Source organism: Plectropomus leopardus, chromosome 5 (genome assembly GCF_026936395.1).
Source record: "Plectropomus leopardus strain MGB_pleo_1.0 chromosome 5, ASM2693639v1, whole genome shotgun sequence".
Lineage (NCBI taxonomy): Eukaryota > Metazoa > Chordata > Actinopteri > Perciformes > Serranidae > Plectropomus > Plectropomus leopardus.
The window spans coordinates 19,072,063-19,093,196 of record NC_142180.1 but is presented as its reverse complement, the minus strand read 5'-3'; the positions used below and the strand labels follow the sequence as shown (position 1 = coordinate 19,093,196).

The 21,134-nt window shown below is 37.6% G+C and overlaps 1 long non-coding RNA gene across 2 annotated transcripts in view; it reads left to right on the top strand.

Annotated features, from left to right (window-relative positions):
- Positions 1-21,134, top strand: part of LOC121941255 (uncharacterized) — a 61,428-nt gene that overhangs the window by 14,583 nt on the left and 25,711 nt on the right. For both annotated transcript variants that reach the window (XR_015776597.1, XR_006105733.2), the window contains exon 3: positions 8,269-8,394. This is a non-coding gene — a long non-coding RNA (uncharacterized LOC121941255). The remainder of the gene's footprint in view (positions 1-8,268; positions 8,395-21,134) is intronic.

Below are 21,134 nucleotides of genomic sequence, written 5' to 3'. Positions count from 1 at the left end.
CAATTCAGTGTTTCTCACCAAAATGCACTTTGTGTATCTTCAGATCAAACAATCATGTTGAGTGCATATCTTAAATTACAAATTACAAAAATATTTAAAACATTGCATTTGCATTGTTTGCTTCCATATGGCTTTAGTAGTAACCATCAGAATGCAAACAAGAACAAAGAAAAGGACCCACTCCTTAAAAAAAAATAAATAAATAAATAAATTGCTCTATAGGGCCATTAGTGGTCAAAAACTCCCACAGGGCACATTTAATTTCACAGCATCCTATGACTGTTGTGTTACAGCCCCAGAAATCAGTAGTCAGAGAAGACATGCAGAGGGAAACGATGCCTGGGTGCATAACCTGCAGAGCCAAAGTGCTCTGCTGCCTCACTGCAACTGCTAAGTGGTCGGCAGCTGATTGAAGCCTACTAGACAGCTTTTTGGAGGCAACCAGGAATTTTTCATTTTAGTTGCCTTGGATAACAGTACAACTGATTAAAAAGCCTCATGCTAGCGCTTTGCACCAGAAGTGAATCATTAGCTTGAGGCTTCTAGGCTGCAGAAGGCAGAAGTGTTTTTTTTCAAGTGCTTGTCTGAAGTTACACATTTTTTTGTTATTATTATTATTACTGTTGTTACTGACTGTACTTTTTTTTTTATCATGGTTCAGATCATAAAAACACCCTAGTGATCCATCACTAACTCTAGCCTCTGATAAAGACAATTATCTTTTTTGGAATCATTAATTTTTATGATTTATCACTGATTTGTTTGGGAAAATATTACTGCAGTCATTTACAAAGTCAGTGGGGCATGGGATTGTTTTTTTTTAAGTGCTAATCCATACTATCAATTAAAACAGACAAAATTGCCTCTAAATGGTCAAAACACAGACACCGGAGGCAAGATCATTCATGAGCTCTCCCAGTTCACTGAACTGCTTACAGGACAGACCTCTTTAAATCTATTCCAGTAATCTCACAGTCTCATAGAGCCTGATTGCCTATTCAGTGATCAGTCTGACATATGTAAATCATTTTTGTACCTGGCATGTTTCATTTAATCTTTATTTCAGGTGTAAAAGATGACATGGGTAAATCATTTAACAGCACACAGGTGTCACATAGCATTTCTGTTTTTCATGAATGATAAAAACTCTGGCAAACAGATGTTTACCTGGACCTAGAACTAAGAGTTATACATGGTAATGAGTGATCACACTGACCCTTCATACACGTACGCACGTACGCACGCACGCACACATGCACACACAAAACACACACAATATTTTTCATAGGGTTTAAAGCTTCCTACAGGGAAAAATTATGTTTATGTGATCTATCACTTACTTTTCTTGAGGAATCTACAAAGCAAGATATCTTGCTATTATTATTTTATTTTATTTTCCTTACTATGATGTAATAAATTACATTTACACTGCGAGATCTAAGGAAATTTGGTCATTGCAGCATCTTGAGGACACCAATGCAGATAGAAAAATATATATATACTAAAGCCAAGAAAAGAATACAAAATACAACTATACAAGAGCATTTGACAAGATAAAGTAACAGTGGTGTGTATAAGGTGAGAGTAGCCTGATTGATTACGCAAAAAACAGTGTTATATATTAACTTGATATAGTATCAAATGATATCTAGCCTGAAAGAGGAAAAGAAGACAATCTTGTGAGAATGCCTTTTTTTATGAATAATGACACCATCTGAGATAGATAATAGAACAGTAGTGTGGAAAATGGAGCTCAAAGTGTAGGTGCAGGAAAAATCAGTTGTTGCCAAGACAAATGCCATTGTTCGAAGTGTCATTTCTGCTGCTGACTGCTAATTACTGACCAGCAGACACATGCATATTCAAGGTTCTACATGTATGCTGAGGACAATTTCCATAAAGTCATAGTGCAGCACTAAGAAGGTGACACGCTGAGCTGGGTTGTTCTAATTTTGAGCTCTGTGGTGTCAGTCAGTTCAGTTATTGCCATGACAGTTTGACAGCTTGGCCTTTCAATGAAATCCATTATATCTGACATTGTTTCACCCAACAGCTGGCTGAATTGCCTGGAGTTTAGAGGTAAAGCCAATCTCAACAGCTGATGTGTCTACCAAGTGTCTTTAAATGCCTCACACATTGGTGGCTTTTAACCGCAAAAACCACATAACTGTCGTTGAGTGACAGAGTTCAATTACTGTTCTTTAGTGTCTTTGCAAGATGTTGTTAACTTTGGAGAACAGAAAATGTAACTGATGTTGGGCTAAATGTATTTCCATTTAGAGTATACACTTCTTAAAGTAATAGAAAAATATTCACTGTGAAAAATGTCAATTCTTAACCTCCATCCAAAAGAGATCCTATTTATGAGATTTATTCTTTTTTATTTATTTTGAGGAGTTAGCTTTTTACTGCTGCAATACCAATGTATGTAAGAGAGAGAATTTATTTAAAAGAATGGCTGTTTTTTTTTTTTAGAGATTGTTTATAGTGGTTACTGATTTATGCAGACAGACATTGGTGATAAAATGCAATATGTTATTTATAGAAACATAACTACTGTATAGTTTTAGCTATAGACACAACATTGCTGTACCAGCAGGTGTTTTTTTTAATGATACTTGATGTTTAGATAAACAACCCACAAAAGCATATGAACACATGCTGTATACTATGTATGCAATACTATGTATGCATGAAAAAGCTCTATTAGATAAGAGTATAAAGGCATTTTTAGCAATCAGTGTGGATACAAAAGTGCTACTCATCGTGTCTTTGCAAGTCTGTTATTCACTCAGTAAGTTTAAAAGTGTCTTTGCTCCAAATGAGTTCTCATTAAATGGCTGATTTGATTCCCAGTAATGAGTGCAGCCTTGGATGGCATTTAAATTTAACAAGAAACTTATCAGTCAAGATTCAGTAAATGAATAGGCCTTAATTTGGCAATTGGAAAGAAAATGACTGTCATAAATCGGATATTACAAGGGCAAATAGTTGCAGGAGGAACTTACCGATCTGACGTGGGCAGTTTGGGTGGCTAAAAAAGACTGGCTGATGTGCTATAACACCTGATTAAGTCATTGCTCAGACATAAATCCACATAAAAAAGGCTTTTAGACATCAGGGTTGTATCTGTCTGTTTTTTGGGGTTTTTTTCAGACCATATTATAACTCATTTCTTAGCTCCTTGTTAAGTGATACTGATCTGGATTTTCTGAATAATGCATGATGTATATAATATATAGGAATTCTGTGATAACAGTGTGTGCTAGCATCTCTGTGTGGCTTTACTTATCCACAGCAGCGCATACTAAAGTATATGTTTGATTCTGTTCACTATTTGGTTTAGCAAGTTAGCATAAAGTAAATAACAAAAAAACAGGGGGGCACTCAGCTGGGAGAAGCAGGAAATGAGTTTTGCCCTACAGGGTTATCAGGTCAGCTTGATGTAGACAGGCTGGTGTCACTCTGTATGAGCAAATTGTCTGCAAATGCCTTCATCTTCAGGACTAATTTCCACATTGGTCAAACTCATTTGTATGCACATGCAGCCACCTCAGTGCAATTCGATTCAGATTTATATTACTGGTCCAATACCGCACACAGGACAAAACACAACCACACACTCATACACAAAATCACAAGACTGATGGGGATTATGTATGTGTGAAGGGGTCTGGAAAGTGTACCTTTTTCTTTCTCATTAATCATTTGCCAGACAGATGTTTTAAGTGTTTTAAGTCCAGCTACATCCATTTTTATGAGCTTGCAGTCTTCTTTCCTGCCATTATTAGTGCATTGGAATATATCTTTGCATGTTACCGCCCTCTGTTGATCAGTGGAATAGTGTGACACAATTTACAGATGAGGTATTTGTCACCAACAGCATAAGATAAACAAAATAGGAACCCAGTTGTAGTGCTGCTAGAGGTCTTAAAATCTACAGGATACCCTTAATATTAATGATAATTTCTGCTCATAACAAACAGCTTTTCACTGTAACAGCTGATTACATTTCAGAACTATAAACAGTTTCATAAATAGTTTAATATGGCTGTTGATATATAAAACAGGCATGGTAAGGTCTAAACTGTATTTTGGCAGTCATGGAACATAAACCATGGTGGTCACTGTCTTGATTACTGGAGGATATTCATATGCGGTGCTAACGCTGATTGTAAACGGGGTCTGTTTCACAGCTGCCATGTCAGACATTTTCCCAAGTCACAAGCAAATGAGAGCAGACTCTGAAGACTGGCCAAGCAAAAGGCCATATCATAAATATGAGCAGGATGGCAGATGGAGGCTACAAACTCAATTCATTTTAATTTTGACCTTTTTTTTCCCTTAGAGGATCTACTGTGTGCAAGGGAGGTGATATAAAGGTAATGCTTTCCCTTCTTTAATACTTTAATATTTTAGAGTTTAAAGCTGTATTCATAGTTTATTTCTGCCACTTTGGGGTAAGCATAGCATGCTGTAAAGACAGCTCTGACATATTATGACCTTTACAGCAAGTTGGTGCTTGCCTGGGCAGGTAGTCTGCAGTGGGATCATGACAGCTTTTTCACTGAAAACAATGAGCTGATGCTAAATTGTTCCATAGAGCAGAAGGAGTTAATAATGCCCAGTTGGTTCATCACTATCAATTGCCCCTTTCACATAAGTCATTTGAGACATTTGTAATCATAGACATTATTGATTGATGCTGCCTAAAAGTATTGATACTTACAGTGATACTCACTGTGGTGACTGGTGGTCACATTAAGTGTGTTTTAATACAACACATTTTCACTTCAAACTTTTGATCCTTGGCCAGTGGCCCCAAGAGTTAAAATATGATGTGCCAGGTATCCCTTCTGCATCAGATTTATGCTGGTTGCATGCACCATCTCTTTAAATATAACTTTAATTTTTTACAGCATATAAACAGTTTGGGCTCATTACATGCATAGTCTTTTTTAATATAAATGTAAATTATTTTGTATTTATCCTTTATTCAGCAAGGAAGGTCCGTTGAGGTACAAGATCTCTTCTTTTGGGGAGTTCTAGTCAAAACGGCAGCGCAATCCATTCCAGCAGCAGAAAAGCAAACTGTCACAAAGACAAACACACAGTGCATAATAGCGACGCAAGGGAAATAAGTAAAAGAAGAGGCATACACAAGCTATACAAGTGACATTTATACACATTACACCTAAAGGTCAAGGACATCATAAAGCAGCAACGTGTTACCTTCAAGGTAGTCTTTTAAAGACCTTTATAAATGTTCAAGGAAGGGAGTTCTATAGATAACATTTAAATAACATTATAGAATGCAATGGTGAGTGTGAGTTTGCATTTGTGGCAAAATGTATTGCAGAATCTATTTTTTAAAAAAAAAAAAAACATCATGGTTTGGCTTAAACTGAGTTTGTGTGTTACTAACATAACATTACGTGCGATATGTCTCTAATATGGTTTGCTACACATACTGGCACAATATGTTGTTATTAAAACAAGTTGACTGACCTTTGGTTTCACTCTGGACATTAGCATAGAGTTCCTGGGTGAAAGTCCAGAGTTTGTTTGACCCATGTACCTCCCCTCCCACCCACCTAATGCAGACTTTATTCAATTTTATACTATGGTAGTTGCCTGGAGTGTCAATGAATTCAGATTGTCTCATTCCTCTGTGAAAGGGTGCCTCTGTGCTTCAGTGACTGACAATGCCGGTTCACCGGCCAATCGTTGGTATTTAAAGAGTCAGGAGTGAGACTGGGGTGTTTCATAATAAAGGTTCCATAATTCCATTCAAAGTCACACAAATTGTAAAAGCTGACAGCTGAGGTGGGGGCTACTTTTTAAGTGCACCCTCAAAATATTGTAATTCTGCAGTGATATCCCTGCATATCATATAGTGAGGGATGGAATCTTTGCACTACTAATTCGTTGTTTTTTATCATCAATCAGTTCTACAAAACTAGAGAGCTACAATAGTAAAATGAGGGAATTGAATGTGATGTGATGCCAGCAGTATCCCCTCAAAGTTTTGTTGTTTTTTTTTTACATACTTAAAGGTAACCATTAATCATTTTTAATATCTGGATCCAGCAACTTGACATAACATCATCCTGTACTGCCAAAGAAACAGAGAGGCATTACAACTTATTCATACATATAATAAACAGCAAGTCATATGTACACACCTCTCATCCATGTCAACATACTTAGAGTTCAGGTCTATTCCACGCAATATCTCCTGTCCGTTGTATAACAAATGCAACTCCTTCCACTCATTGTTTTATAAACTCCAGATTTTACATCGCTCTCAACAGTCTGTACAAGGCCTTTGTGCAAAAACTTCTGAGTCAAAGCCAGATGGCTGTTCACAGCTAACACCGGTGTTTGCAAATGGAAACTCTCGGACCAACAGAAAAAGACACAGCTTGGACTAATTTCCACAGCGTCACAGTGTGGTTCAAAATCCCTGCATGATTATTAATCTGAAATTTAGCATCTCCTCTTTGGTGTTTTCCCTCATGCAAAGCAGTCACTTCAGCATGCTATCAGTTTGTAGCAGCTGCCTGGTCTTTGCAGTTTTTATTATTTGCTTGAACATATTTGTTCATTTAGACGTTGCAATTTCAAGACAGTTCACACACAGGCCTATGCTGAAAATCCCTTGCCAAAAATCCCACCTGCAGAGGATGGCTTTGGATGTCATTGAGAATGAGGCTGAGTTATCTGTGTCTGTATCTGTATCTGTACTTGAAAAGGGCGGAGTTTAAACAATAAGCTGGTTGGACTTGACATGGAAATGGGTGGGGTCTAACCTGGAGCTGTTATTTTCAGCCAGAAATTAATATGGGCTGCTATATATTTATTATTTATTAAAGAACTATTTACAGAAGAATCTCAAATTTGAACTTTGGATCATTTTTGGATCATTTTTGGATCATATGAGTAACAGATTGAGGAGAATTTTCTTCCATCAAGAGTATAGTGTATATAGAGTGTATATAGAGTATACTGACATATTTTACTGGGATTATACTTGTAACAAAAAGTAATTTACCTGTACAGGATACTGGTTTCATGCAAGTATTTAGCTCAACCCTACTAAACAGCACGGAGATAAAAGAGGCCCAATAGAGTTTTCTTGCTAAGCAAAACTGCACATTTAGATTAAAGAATAACTTACATTTTCACTCCACAAATTTACTGCTTTGTTTGTCTGAGTAAGTGTGACAAAGTGTAATCCCCTGCAGCTATCTGCCATGGGCAAAGACATACAGAACTACAGTTAGACCAGAAATATACTGTCAACAGGACAAGGCATTTATGGAGACCAAGGTTGCAGAATATGCATATTGAATACAGAAGGTGACTTATATTAGCTGTGCAATATCTGTATTGCATGATTCCCTTGGTTTTATGGATATTCATTTTAGGTCAAGTGCGCCACCTATTGGCTGGCTGAACTAATAACCCAAGTTAGCAACAAAGAAAAAACTGAGGCTCATCAGTTGGCATTTGGTGGTCTTAAGGATGTAAACTCATGTGGTGTTGTGCATTCTTGACTTTACTTCACTTTAAGTAGTTTCTTATCTGTTCTTTGATTTTCATGTAGATTCCCTTTATTTCATTCCTAACCCACACTCCCATATAGAGACCAGAGTACCATTCTGTGTTTGATTCTGTAGTGTGAGTTATGCTATTGTTCACATTAATAGGATGACATGGTCATGTCATTAGTGAATTGAATGTTGCTTTAAAGGCTGTGTCATTGGCTCTTTCTCTACAAAAACTTTTTTGGTATATCACTCCTTTTTTTTTAAAATTTAAAACCACCAGATCTCAGGATTGTTTAACTGTAAACATTAACCTTGGGAAAGCTTCCTTTCACTTCTTTGCACCTTATAATTTGAATTAATTACAGAAGATATTTTTTTTTAAACTTCAAATCTACTCAATAATGTCTGTGATTGTCTCTGACACTTTGTGTCCTTTTGCTATGTTATTTTTTGTTATGGCTAAGCTTGTTTTCTTCTCCACTGTAGTAAGGACTTTTAATGAGGTTACTTGATACAACAAAGCTTTTAATAGTAATGACTTCATGAAACCAACACCACTAGCTCTGCTCAGTGTGAATTATCTAAGAGAAAACACACGAAAGGCCTTTTGTTTAAACAGAATTATATGAAACCTTTAAGCTCTAAACCAGACTGTACAGCGTTATTACACTTAACCAAACTGATATTGTTCCTGTTTTTGTATCCCCTTATATAGGACTGTGGACATGGTGCTATTTGTGAGGTGAAGCTGAAGAGAACCATTGCAGAATCTCCACTCGCAACACAAGATCTTTATCATGTCAGTAAATAACCTGCTTCCATGGATAACACATTGCAACAGGTAAGTTCAAATACCATATTGTTTGTTTGCGCTACTAGATATTTTAGAGCAGATGGCTGATGCAGGAGGTCTCCTCTCACCTCCACATCGGCGGCAGCTAATGGCAGAGTAGCTTGGTGTGTTTCAACACATTGCCAACCTAAAACGTACTGATATAGATGTTGCAATTACAGCTTGTTTCTCCTGCCCCCAAGTGGTTATTGCAGATTTAACCAAATGTTTTAGTTGCTTATAACTGCCCAATCCACAATCTTTGTCAAACCTTAACTAGACCATAGCTGACATGTACAGAGATCATAGAAAAAGAAAAAGAAAAAACAGTTTTAAAACAAATAAAATATTAATTGAATGTAATTTGGGGTTTGACAGAATCAACTAATCTGGCAGTATGGGTGGCCTGTTTGCCTGTATACATTAAGTTATATTATAATTTATCAAGTGTAAAATAAAAAAAATGGCTTGGGCTTTGGGTTGCTTCCACCAAATACTAGGTGCAATTACCTCAAAATGTGTGTACAATTTTCCCTTCAGTATATCACAAGAATAATTTGTGTCCCCAAGAATACATGGGGACACAAATTACAAGAACATCATTGTCACACCTGTTGACAACAAGGGTTATGAGATGTCAGACATGCTGGATTTTTCTCTGCTCTTGAATGAGTGTCACTGTATGTAAATGAAGAGGCTGTTAAAATTGCATATGTGATGCTGGAGAATCTCCATCCTTTGGATGTTGGTGGAGCAGTGTTAGCGGGCTGGGAGAGCATTATGGTGCTCAATAATGATAAAAGGGATTGAGTCTCCCAGCTGGTGCTTGTTTAGTTGTTCTAGTCTCTGGTTATGGCTGGTATAATGTGAAATTATTTTTTTTTTAAAAACCTAGACACCAAGAAATATCTCCTGATTTAAGAACTTGGTGATACAGGCTGTCCTCTTGGTTTTGGCCAGAACTCTTGCAGCTGAATTTTGAATAATTTGCTTGTGCCTGATGGTCTTTTTAGGACGTTCTGCCAGAAGTCCATTGCAGTTATCAATTTTGCCTGATATGAAAATATGAAACATTTTTTCCATTTTCTTTTTCACAAGTTCTCTGGTTTGGCTATGTTTTTGAAGTGATTAAATGCAGCTTTTGTTATTGCTTTTATATGACTGCTAAAACAAGGCTAAGACATACATGGCCATATTCCACCTTTAACTCTGTTATTCTTTAATTTTTCGTCATGCAGAAAACTTCAGTCGCATAACTAAACCAAATGTGACCGTGAAATGATAAGCAAAAACTGACTTCCCTTCTTTCTTTAAGAACATTTGCTATGGAAGTTCACAAATCTGTGGATCTTATAAAAAAAAAAGACAGAGAGAAAAGTATGAACACTAGATGGAGACATCATTCTACTTATCCTACATCCTGTTTACTCAAAAAAGCCCCTTTTCTGAATGAGTCTCTCAGAGTCACACTCAGGCTTACAACCCTCTAAATCCTTTTTTAAGATTTTTTTTTAATAATTATTATGATAAAATTGATAAAATAATACTATGACTTATTCCCTATGACTTATTAACAATCCTGTGAGGTATGGAGGGGCCTCATACAGTATCTTGGTTTGACAGTATAAAATGTAAGTTAATGTAAAAGGCTAAACTGAAAAGTAAAAATCTGCCCAAATCAAAATAAATGTAACTTTGAGTGAAAGATAAACATTTTAGTATAAGTAGGAAGATGCTTTAAAAGTTTAATTTAGACAGTCAAAACAGAATAAATGAAGACGCTATGGTTCATGAGACAAGAATCTGAGTTTAACATCAGTCCCATCATTTTGGTAAACCAGATGATTTAGCTCGGAGAAAAAAACACACATCAAATTTTCATAGTATAAGGAATTTCACTGTATTTCATCTTCAAATGCTGCTGTGCCCTGAAACACCTCAGCCAGAGCTTCATGTGAACACTCCAAACACCATCACACTTCACACACACCTCATCTACCTTTCTACATTTCAACCTCCCACCTCTAAGGCACCATCTGCCCTCTGCCCCCGCTGCAGCTCACGATATGTACTTCCACTCATGCAGAAAAAGTCACAGTGTGCGTCGGTGAATGTCTGCCTGTGTTCACGTTTGTTCTCCGTCTGTTTCACTGTAGTTCGCCGGCATTCATGCACAGCGAGCACAAAGAGCCATGGATCTAAACCTTTACACTATTTTCATCATAAGCCACAGTCCCTCCTCCCTCTGTCTCTCTCTGTCTCTCTCTGTCTCTCTCTCTGCTTTTTCTCTTTTTGTCTTTGTAATATTTTAAATCCGCGTTCCACAAATTATTGCTGGAATAGAAATGGCAACACTCAAAGGACTTAGATTAATACACCAACCCCACTTATCAGTACCATTAATCCTCTTGGCATTTCAAAACAGAGCGCTGGGTCTACACTGCACCTTTTCTAAAATACAGCAGTGGAATTTAATTTACACTCTAAAGACTACTAGTCTGTTGGCTCTTAAAGTCAGAATTTAGTGTTTCAAAAAAAAAAAGTGCTGCATCCATTGTTAGGCCTCCCGGATTTTTCTTCATTTCCTTTATTTTACGTATGATATATACTGTATATATATATATATATATATATATATGTATATATATGTGTGTGTGTGTGTGTATGTATTCTGACACATTTTTTTAAATAAAAGTTAAGTGAAATACAGTGAAAAAAGACAATGACAAAAAACAATGACAACAGCTGAAATGCAAGATCACTTACTTTAACAAAAGAATGATTAAAAGTTACACATACAATTTCTAGAGTTTTTAATGTCCAGAGTATTTAACCTCTATTCTTGTTGCTAAACACTGACTGATAAAGTAATCTGATTGACTGAATCTAATCAAACCGTAAAGTCCTCCAAATAGAAATAGATTTTCAGTAGGGCAGCAATTTTTTAAAAAGTAAATGACTACTTGCAAAGGTACCTTGAAGGTATTATTGTGGATATCTTACTCATTTTAAATAATAATTGGATTACTAAGTAAAACTTTTAATTATGCATTGTCTATTCAGCCATCCCCATCGTACAGCCCATACAGTTGTGTAATATGAAAAATAAATCAGTGTAATTTTAGGATTTTTCAGATGATTTAATGTCTAAAAAGAAACAAAGATGCTGGAGTATTCCTCTCTCCATCTCTCCAACAGTGGAGTTTTAGCTGTCCATTTTGCAATCATAAGCCAGCTTCTCTAACAAATGTTACTGATTTCCAATTAGGTAGGCTGTATTTCTGTCATTCATCTGGGTCATTTCTCAAATGTTTTTGGACTTTAAATGTCCCCAAGCATTACTGCAGTGATTACATGATGCCATATTGTTAAGAGAGCAGCGTATTGTTAATGGGATACTATGTGTTTATGAAACTGCACATATTAGGCTGTGTACTTTTCCTCTTTTTAGTAAGTAGGACCATGTCTCTGTCCTCATGACTAATTTCAAAATGGCACTTGTATCACACTCCCGTCTGTTGTGGCTGCTGGAAACAATCAACGACCATTCTTTTGTCTTTCTCTTAGCTGTGATCACCAATACTGTGTTTTATTCAAGCCATAACCTCTGGGACTATAAAATGAAGCCAACATGCTTCTGTCAAAACAACAGTTTCTCTAGTAGCCACTAATGGCTGGCTTAAGAAGCAAATCAGTCCCCATGGAACTTACAAAAACCTTCTCATCCCAGGTCATCACATTTGTCAGTGGACTTCCACGTCTGCATTTCATACACTAGGTTTCCCCCTGCATCTGCTATTGATGTCCCAGGACACCACAACCAGCACTGCACATCAACAAAACCACATGGTTAGGTTTAGACAACCAGAACAAGTGGTTAGTTGTAGTGGCAAAAGCGTGTGGCAACCAATGCCACCACATCAACAAAAGTACATGGTTAGGTTTATGAAAAAGAATAAAATGGTTTGGTTTCACATTCATACAGGTAGCGAACAGCTGGCTCCTGGGTAAAAGTCCGGGGTTGGTTAGGCCCATCCAGCACCCCTACCACCACCCTATAGGGATTTTCCAGCTCCTTATACTACGTTATTACTGGCAGCGTTTAAACCTGACGCTGGTTACTTTATGAACAGAGGCCTCCTGTCCCCATGTCATACTGCTGCGCCAGGTGCCGTTTGGCCGACCACTAAAACACATTTTATTACGTGCTTAAAGTTACATGTAATCAATGGTGGGATACTTTGAGTGACAGACTGCCAAAAGTGCCCTCAGCTTCTGTCAGATCCTCCACAGCACCAACCTCTCACCCAAATATGGTCACAAATGGATGACATCATGGTAGCTATCTCCATTATATATAGTCATATGTTTTCAGTGCAGCTGAATTAATGATTATTCTCATTTACACTGGCTTCTGTATTCAGATAAGTATGAAATATTTAATTGCAGCTCAAAAATACTATCAGATAAAGATAGCAAAAGGTTGTCTTCTTTATTTTACTGCCATTCATTCATTCTAGCATACAGTGTATATTTCATAATAACAAAACAATATGGCCAATAATTGCTATAATCTTTTGGCAATGACTGTAGACACCCCAAATATACACAGTGCCTTCCCAAAATCCACTGTTCTGATTTGTTTTCACTGAAAACAATCGTTACTCTCTGTCTTCAGACGCAGCTCTTGGCTGTCTTGCCAGGCCTTTGCAGCTGCCAAGCCAACCTGTTAGGACTAATTCACTTCATGGATCCCTGACAGACTCTTGTGTAATGCACATTAGCTTTATGCCCAGACGATCTATAGTGGCCAAGATATCACGGTTTGATACAAGGCTAATGGGTCTCTCTCTCTGTTAACAAAGATGTTTCTCATCTGTTATGTTAGTCGACAGGTTGGCAAGGTCCTGAACTAACAAGTTTTACACAAAAAACATTTGTCCATTATTTAAATTATGTAGCACTTTGTGCATGCAGTTAAATAAAATTTATTAAAAAGAATTACTTGGATGCCATTATCACTAACAAGCGAGAAGACTTATTATACATATTAATTTTTTTTAAAAATCTTTTCGGTATTTAGGAATGCTCTATTTACTTTGAATTAAGTGCTGTCATTTGTATTCAAAAGAAAACATACTTCAAGGATAAAGTCACCTCTAAAGTGTGACAACTCTAACAGAGGCATAATCATGACAGCATCCAGCCACTAAAATCATGCAAAAACAAAAGGGATGCTTCTCACAGTTGGGAGTAAAGCTGAGGAAGGGACACAGGCTTCAATTAGTAAGCTGTTGTGGAAGCTCAGTGGCATCCTCAGTCTTATCAGTTTGTTTCAGAGTTTCCGAGCTTTGCAAGCGCATGCCAGCCTCAGTCTTCTATCGTGAACTGTTCCCCATCAGACCTACAAAACTGCACCAATGGGAGAGCAAAAGAAAGCCATCAGCATGAATTCATTAAAACTTTCACACATTATCACATGTCGCTTTTCAGTGGACGTCTCTGCATTCACTTTAACAAGCGTCATGGCGGCCTATCTGCACGGAACAGGTGGGAAGCACAGTGGCCTCTCAGAACTCCGACATTAGGGAGGCGCTTAGAGAGGGGTGGCTAATCGATTAGACAGACTGGATTTACTGAGATGACTGAGTCACAGGGTGACTGCAGAGGTAACGCAGGAGCTGTGTGTGTGCGTGCGCATGTGTGCGCATGTGTGTGTGTGTGCGTGTGTGTGTGTGTGTGTGTGTGGGAGGAAGGTGTCTGATTCCACTGAGAAACTCACTACCTGAATTATCAAAACTAGGATAGTTTTGAAGTGTACTGCATGCTAATGTAAGTATGAAATACAGTCATTTTTGTTTTATTTATGGGTAAAATATGACCAACATTCTTTAGGAGCAAATTATTTTCAGTGAGTTTAACCCTTTAAAACCAGCATCAATGTCTCTTTTCTTGTGCTCCATTTGGACGCCTTTCACAAGTATTTGATACTTTTGATCCTGAACAAATTGATTTGATTTCTTTCTAAAGTATGGAAAAAAAGCCAAAAGCAGGTTAACAAGAATTCTCCCACAAACTGAAAGAAATTAGTAGATTTTGGAAAAATATTTTTTAAAGCAAATAAAATGTCCTGAGAGCTATATTATAATGATCATAATAATTTATTTATAATTATTCTACAGAATTATTATCAGTTTTGGGGGTACTCTACTAGTACTTTGTTACTAATGTCATGCTAATTTTTCAGTCAATTCTTCCCACATTACTCTTTGGCCTCTTATGTTTTTGAAATATAAGCCAATTTGCCAAGGTTTCATGGATTTAAAGAAACTGCAGATGATTAAAAATATACTTAAGACATTCAAATGACAAACTATATATTTTATGCCGTTAGGTGATGTTGCAAGGTGGAACTAAATCACATACTCTGGCAAAAAGCAGGTAGGACAGTGACTACTGTAGCAAAAACAGGGTTACTGAAGCTAATTTGACTTGCTAACCCAATTTAGCACTACACAAGTTTCAAAACAAGTCAGATTTTCTTGACAAATCCTATTTTTAGACTATCTGCCAGCCACTAGAAAACAGGGAGCCATATTACAAATTTATTTAACATAAAAATAATTTGCTTAAGAAAAACTCAAATGGTGGTAAACATCATCCCTGTAAGCACATGAAGGTAAAACATACAATGCCCTGACTTTCTGGTGATGTAAGTAAGATTTGTGTACTTTACTCAACTTTTTCTGTCCTGTGATTCACATTATTGACACTGCCTTCATCATGTTGTGATCCTGATCCACCCACACAGCAAATGTATAGCTGAACTCAATGTATAAAAGTCACTTAAAGATAGTTTGAAACACCCCCACATGCCCCACAGCTATATAGTGGACAAATAACTCTCCAGACAACTCTTGTCAACTCCATATGTCATGAGAAATTCAACTCTGCAGCACCAGAAGATTTGCTGAACATTTGGTACTCAGAACATGTTGCAGTAATACGAACTTCTGAAAATCTCATTATTGTCCACGATCTGATAACAAAAGAAACTCTGTGCTTTCTGATTCTTTGGGAGTTTTCGCTTGGAAGAAGCCAACAGCTCTTTGAAAGGAATGGGCAGCCTTGACAACAAAGAGATTTAAATGTTGTGCCCACTGAGTCCTGCAAAGCTGCTGACTGTAAGAAAGATGAAGAAGTGTTTGTTGTTGGTTTTTGTCAGTACCAAGAAAGTGATGATGCAAACTCAGGCTGGCCTCTGTCTCTAATTATGGCAATTAGATTAAGTATATGCAGAACGCAAAGTAGACTTTTCAGTGCCTCTATATGTGTGTATCATATTTGATCATATTTGTTTGGAAGTTTATGCCTTCTTAAACAGTAACAAAAACATGGCTTCGGTGGTAAAAGTTTAAAAGTTGAGCCTCTTACATAAAAGCCTGCAAAATACAAATTTTTTTAACAATCTTATCATAGTATCTGAAATAGCATTCTTTATTATCTTGATATTTTCCCACCATCTCAGCCTGTTCTCAGTCTGAAGTCATCAAATAACACTGCTTTGACAGTGATTTTGGAGTAAGATACCAATGCAAAAAGCCACATTTCACGGCAGTAGGATACACCACCGGGTGACATCAGTTTGGAGAGTGGCCAGATGGAAACAGTGCAGTATTATGATATGCTGCCATTTCACCAGATGGTGCTTGGTGAGGCAGTATGATACACTGATGGGCGTACTGAGTTGATAATGCGATCAGACGGAACCTGTCACAGCAGCTGGATAGTGACCACTGGACTACATCTGGTTGAAATGACCCTATAGGGTGGGTCCAACAAACCCAGATTTTCACTTGAAAGCCCGGTGTTCACTTCTGGTATGTTCTTCTTCTAACGTACCACATGTTGTTTTGACATCCCAACATTCATTGCAGCATCCTGGAATGTCAACAGCAGATGCAGGAGGATACCCAGAGCATAATATGTAGACGCAAAAGTCTTACGACAAAGTGTTGATAAGTGACGTGTTGACCATCTGCTGAACGTCGCAGTACCAGAAAAGGTACAAAAAACATTTCAGTATGTCCATTGTAAAACCCTTGAGTTTTTAAGGTTTTTTTTATTATTGAACCATGAATTGCTTGCTAGAATAACCAAAAACTAATCTGATGACAGATAAAATGTTAGAAAATGTTCAAATTATTACTCTTGTGTTTAACTCTTTACCATGCTGCAATGATGCATATTTTCTGACAGGAGTTACAAAGCAAACGTCCAGTCAATGACAACAGCAGACTTGAGGCTTTTTACTGTCAACAAATAATGTTTTCTTTACCTTTTAGTTTTAATACTATCATGTTGACAGTGGGGAAAACTGTCCAGAGTCTGTTCGCTCCCTCCTTCATTCACTGTCTTCTTCTCCGAGTTATTTGGTCAGGGATGAGTAGAATTAAGGGCTGGGTGTACACAAACTGTGCCGAAGACAAATACACCCTGTAAGAGGATGCTTACATTCCCCTCCAAGCCCTATTAATTTTTCTCTCTGTCTGATGCTGACATTATGCACAGCACAGCTCAAGTTGACATGTTCAACTCTGAGTGCCACAGGCACTAACCCAAAACCTGACGCATCCAAAATGCTGAGAAAATGTGAGATTGGAAGAGACACACGTCTGCTACAGACAAGGGCAAAAGCGGGGCATGAGAGAGAGATATAGTGGGAGAGTGAGAGACGGATGTACCATCCTGTACCCTCCAGAATTTCAGATCATTAACCAGCTTGTCTCAGACAGTGTTAGCCAGACTATGTAGGAGGAGAGAGGCTTCTTCAGCTTGCTACGTTTCTGCTCGTCCTGTAATCCTGTGTTGTCGGCAGGCGAGGCAGCCCATGCATTTGCAGAGTTGTACTGAAGGTCACAGGAAATTGATTTGCAGAGTGATGCTTTTTTATAGAGAAAAGTAGCAGGGAGGCATTTTCGCCCGTCACTATGTTTACATGCACACAAACAACTACTGAATACCTTTTTCAAGGTTTAGTTTAGTAAAGGCATTTTTAAGGTGAGTGGCCTGGCTCTGACCCTTTACCTACAGTGAAAGCATTGAGACAAACTGACTGTACTTTTCCTGAAGTAAATAGCCAGAACATTTACTTGTTACACAGTTGTTATTTTTACTTCATATACAGCACAGATGGGTGCAACAGTCCATGGCAAATTATTTTATTTTAGAGGCTGATTGTATGTTTTCTTTGTTGAATCTCCTTAGCTTCTTTTCACAGGTACCTCCCCATTAAGGACATTAAGTTTTTGGATTGCTGCGCCTTTTACTTCAATCTGCATAACTTAAACCTTTTGTCGACGTTTGTGGATGCTTTTGTGCCATCTAGTGGTAGAAAGAGCTCATTAATCCATGTATGAATGAACGAATGAATATTTTATACTCTCGTCTTGACATTTACATTACCCAGCACTCATGGGATTGTTCAGACACATTCACTAGTAACAAACCAGACATTCCGGTATGTTAACCCCTCATCATCCAGCAGCACAATACAAGAAAATCATCCAAAATATAAACACAAACATTATCAGGCAACAAAGCAAACAGAAAATAAGAAATACAAAGTACAAACACGGCCCCCTGAGCGCAAGACATAATTCAAAATCCAAACAAGACAAAACCCACATTTACAAGAATTGATGCCAAATACAATTTGATCTGGTTGACAGACTGATAATCCACAGTCCAAACCAAACAGAGTCAGTGGCATTTGTCATATGTTACTTTTGTCTTCCTATTCTAAACTCTAAAAAGATATTCAGAGATTTCAAAACAAGATGGCGATGTGCTCGGCTGAGTCAGTCTACAGCTGAACCAGACACAAAGTGGACAAGGTACATAATCTGATCACATTTTATGAAACTTCTTCATGTATGCTTAATAATGTTTGTTGTTTTACATGACATACAAATATGACCAATTTTTTGTAACAGTAACAAACTATGACACTGTTGTTATTTGTTGCTGTGATTCATTTGTGACAACACTCGAGCTCTATTTTGCTCTGTATTGTCACAGCTGTTTCTCTGTCACCACAAAAAGCGACTTTTATTTTTCCTTCACCTCGAGCCATTCCGCTTTTTTATTAAACACATCGCTTTGCATCTGGTTTACGTCATGAGGTATGCGGTGAGTTTGCAGAATCAAAACACCACATGGTAACCAAATTAAATAATCAACAGGAAAGGGGTATTTCAAAAGAACCTAACTCTGAATCCGGTTATCTTTATTACAATCTAACTCATTTAAGGTGTTTACACGACAATTAATCTGAGTATCACCTTACTGAGGATATAGTCACATCATTAGAGTGAATGTAAACACACTTTGTGATTCAGTGGACACATAATTGACTGTAACATGAGGTGTGGGCCATCCAATGGAACAGATTGCACAAGTCAAGCACAGTTCATTATGTTCAACATGATTGTGTGTGTGTGTGTGTGTGCGTGTGCGTGTGCGTGCGTGCGTGCGTGCGTGTGTGTGTGTGTGTGTAGGTACAATGGGTGGCTGTGTGGGTGGGTGAGCATGTGTAGCCTGACTGCGAGTCTGTGTGTGTTCGTATGTGTGTGTGTGTGTGTGTGTGTGTGAATAAAGCTCACTGTCAGTGTAGGTGGGTCAGCATGCACAGTATGATTGAGTGAGTGTGTTTGTGTGTGTGTGTGACTACTGCATGAGTGCAGGGTGGACAGTTAGATATACAAACAGACTGTCATTCTGGACGGCGGCCCGTGAGCTTCACTGGGAGATTTGGTATCGAGAAACTGGAATTAAGAATCATTATGTGGAAGTAGAAGAGTTAACATCACTAATCCAAAAAGTTCTGGGGGAGAAAAAAGGCAAAGTGACTTCCCCTTTTAAAATCCCATAGCTGAAAGTATGTTTATCTCTCTCCCTTTTGACAAATGACATCCATTAAAAGAAAAGTTGAGAATTTAAGAGAAAAGCTGAGGGGGGAAAAAGCTATTTTACTGAAACAATAAAGTAATGTAAAATTGTGTAGGATGGCAGAAGTACTTAAGCCAACAGAGAGCTGTTGCCAGCACTCAGTAATATTTTGTCTCTGTCACAGGCCCTCTGTTTTTAGATAAAATGAGCTTTTAATTCAACATGTAATTTCCAGTAATTCTGCTAAATCTCCTCACTCTTTGAGAGGGGAAATTGAGGTGACTCCGGGTTGATTTTTGTTTCCCAGCTGTTGGCAAGATTGAGAAAACAGAAATGAGATGCGTTTCATTTCTGCATTTTGTTGCTGATTAGCTTTTCAGCATTCATAATAGAGAACCTAATATTTTGATTTTCTTTCTGTATTAATTTGGGGATCTAAGGAGGTTCCACCCAGGACATGTGTTTCTGATAAGAGTCTTGATGTGATTCTCTGATGTTTGGCTGTGTGTAATTGTGGACACATAAGTGTGCATTTACAGATAGATTGTCTGAGAGTAAATGGCACTGGAGACAGAGATGGGGGGAAAATCTGTCACCATGGGGTAAAGATGGCAAGAGATCAGGAGAAAAAGAAGAGAGTGAGTGGGAGTTGTGGACACTTAAACTGTGAATCACTGGGAAAGATTGAGGAGGGCTGTGTGACCCCTGATGACCTTTCACACCCATATGCACGATGCAAAATCCCTTTGAGGTCTATTGTTGGCCTCCATTATTTTTCTATTTGGCCAAAATCAGAAAACAATGCGTACCCGTGAGGCTCTCCTGCAAACTGTAGCCCAGATCAGTCGCCCTTGGCTCCACAGCACCTTCTGAACCACAAATAGTGTCCATCACAGCAAGAAATTCAATATTGTACTGGTGTTTTGAGAGGTTGTTTTTTTTTTGTTTTTTTTTAACAGTAAGTCAGTAAGTGAAAACACATGGAGATGAATCACTGATGTCGGGAGTAAAGACTTGTATTGAACTAAAGTTAAAAACAAACATCTGGAAAATCATTATCAGTAGATTCATTTGCAATTGTGGTTAAAATAAAAAATGGTTTGTAAAGCTTAACTAGTCAAATATCATCCAATCCTCCCAAAGATACTTCACAGATTCATCTGTGATCCAACTGTTTTAAGTAGTTTTTAATTTTGTTGTGTTTGTTTGTGGGAATATTTTCTGCTCTTTACCATAGCAGATAGTTTTTGGTGGGTTTTTTTTGGTTGTGTTTCAAACCTGTTTCTTGTTAGTATCTGAGAGAAGAGGAACCAAGTCATTGTTTAGCAAGTCACATGAAAGTCTCAAGTACGGTCCTAAGTCAAGATAATTAAGCCTGGGTCAAGTAGTCAAGTGAATAGGTGGAAGTAGACAAGTCTACTAGTCTACTGAGGTCTAGTCCCAAGTCCTATACGTTGGTTTTCAAGTCCTAAACAGAACAAAATGCTCACCAATCATGATACAGTTTTATTGACAGAGTAATAATATATTGGATTTTCAAAAATCATGAATGATTCATAAAATATGTTTACTTTTTAAAATTAGTTTGTCAGTATTTGTTGCATTGCTGTTTGTAATTTTTGACACATGTTTTGCATACTACAGTTTGCAGTCTTTTTTTTTCTTGATCACCATGTTGTTTTAGTACACAGACAAAATGATCTTTGGTACATTTTTTTCCAACTGGCACTCAGTAAAGTAACATTAGTTCTTAATGGTTCTCTCCTGCAACTGATGTTGGTGGATCAAACAAAGTGAAT